The sequence below is a fragment of the Arachis ipaensis genome, chromosome B01 (assembly GCF_000816755.2).
Source record: "Arachis ipaensis cultivar K30076 chromosome B01, Araip1.1, whole genome shotgun sequence".
Taxonomy (NCBI): Eukaryota; Viridiplantae; Streptophyta; class Magnoliopsida; order Fabales; family Fabaceae; genus Arachis; species Arachis ipaensis.
Window position 1 is genome coordinate 133,382,578 of NC_029785.2, and position 2,544 is coordinate 133,385,121.

A 2,544-nucleotide genomic window follows, 5' to 3' on the forward strand; every position below is an offset into this window, starting at 1 on the left:
TAACTTGCATAAAGGTAAGGGTTAAAGATTTGTTTGGGCTTTTAACTTTGTGGTTATGATTTTTTTTTTTTTTAGGGTACAGTTAGTCTTTTCAAGAAAGAACCAAAACTACTAGCTACATATGATTCAATTGTAATTAGTTTATTGTGTTTGATCATACTGTAAAAAATGTTATCAAAAAATAAAAGAAAGAAAATAAATTAATAGAAAAAGAAACTTAGTTGTGTATTTAGGGTTTGCTTAGTATTATTTCCTTCAAACCTCCCTTTAATTAAGCTGGAGGGTGTATCCAAATCTAAAGTTACAAAGACATCATCTGCAAGCTAAACTATAACTATTACAGCTTAACAATTATTAAGATATTTAATAGAATATATATTCTAGGAATTGGATTCAACGGGGTGCTTATAATATGCTTTCTAGTATTTATAATTAAGGATAAGTACTATAAGAAACTAATAAAAATTAGTCAACATGAGTTTAGATGTGTCATTTTTAGTTTAGAATGTGTACTTTCTTTTAAATGTGAAAATTTTTTGTTGATTGATTATTAACTGATTTCTGTAGAGAGATTTTAAGAAATATTTTTAAAAATCAACTTGTATTTTCTGGAATAAAAAGACTAATATGGCTTACTAATTTAAAAATAAAAATATAAAAATCATTTTTTAACATATCTATGTCTATTATACACTAAGTTTAATTTTTTTATAACAACAACAAAATTTTATCCTATTATATGAAGTGAGCTATATGAATAAAACAAATACATTATTAAATCGTATTATTTATCATGTTTATAATATATTTTCTTTGACGACTATTTTATATATGTATAGTCTTTTTTTTATCTTCCTCTACTTTTTGTCATATCTATCTTTCATCTACTTCGCCTTTTTTATTGAATTTTTTGTCGATCTTATTTCCACATGTCCAAACTATCTAAGATAAAATTCTATCATTTTTTTAGCAATAATTCCATTCCAGTTTTCTCTCTTATATTTTCACTTGTTATTTTGTCCATATGAATTTGACTACTCATTCTTCTTAATATCTTCATCTCTCGTATACTTAACTTATGTTCATGTTCATCTTTTATTATCTAAAATATTATTCGATATATCATAGTCTGTCTAATGACAGCACCACCTTTAAATTTAAAATAAAAATCTTTTTATCACAAATAAAATCAGACCCATTCTAAACACTTTAAAATTAGCCCGGTAAAAAATTATTAAAAAAAGGAAAAGTAGTTTTGAATAATACATAAACTTGTATTTAATAAAAGTGAAGATTGAGATGATGATTATTCACTTGAAAATATTTTTACATAAAGATTTAAATACGTGTAGTGTTACGTTAAAATATTTAATTAAACATGTAAAAATATGAATAAATTTAAAGGGGTTTTTTTAAATATATAATAATATTATGAAGTAGGAATTTATTATGATTGAGGATTGGAATATGAGAGTGACCACTTGCACTACTCGATCAGAAGACACACCTGCAAAGTCCACAGCGGACGAGGGGGGCGAAATTTTATTACTACAGTCTCACTTCTTCTATACTCTAATTATACCTTCTATTTTTTTTCTTTTATTTCTTAAAAAAAAAATCTAAATAGATAGACTTGAATTCAAGAATTTCAAATTCAGCTTCTTAATTGATCATATCACACAAAATGTCCAAAATATCCATCTGAATCAGTTATATAGGATAGATTTTTATTACACGTACAAGGTACAACACTATATGTGATAGATTAGTAAATAAAGCAAAATAAAATAATGACAATTTTCTCTTACTTATTAAGAAAATAATATAATTTTGTTACTTCTTGTTTCTAAAATTATGAAAAGAAATTAAAGTAGAAAAAATAAAAAGACATTTTTGTTCGACTAAAACCTTAAATTATCCGTAATAATAGAGTTTGTGTGTGCATACCATATGTGGTGTTTGAATTTCATATCCCATATTAGATAATTGTACTATAATGTTGCTGTCAATTTGGGTGGTGAAAAGTGAGGGATGTCTTTCGTTTCCTTTAACGACTTTTTTTTCTAGCAGCTTTATTTGTTTCCAAGGGCTAAGCAAATCAATCATAAAACTTTGGAACAGTTACATCAAATATATATAAATATGACACTCAAAACCCTAAGGACCACCATAAAAAATGCTTCATTTATACATCTTGCTTTTTGCTTCTGTTTCTTCTTTTCTTTTTTTCATATTTTTTTTAACAAAAATTTTGAACTCTATTTAGACCCGGGACCTAGCTAGCTAGAAGGGTCTTTAGTCGTCTTTTGTTGTTGAATAATGTTATATATTTGATGAAGGTTGCTAAAATAATTATCTAGATTTAAGTTTTAAACCCCTTTGATATGACAATTTTCTATAAGTTAATTTGTTTTACAAATTTTTCTTTTTCGTCCTCTTAATTTTATTTGTCTATTATTTTGTTGGTTGATTATTACAATAACAACAACAAAGCCTTGTCATACTAGGGGGTCGGCTACATGAATCAAACGATGCTATTGTATA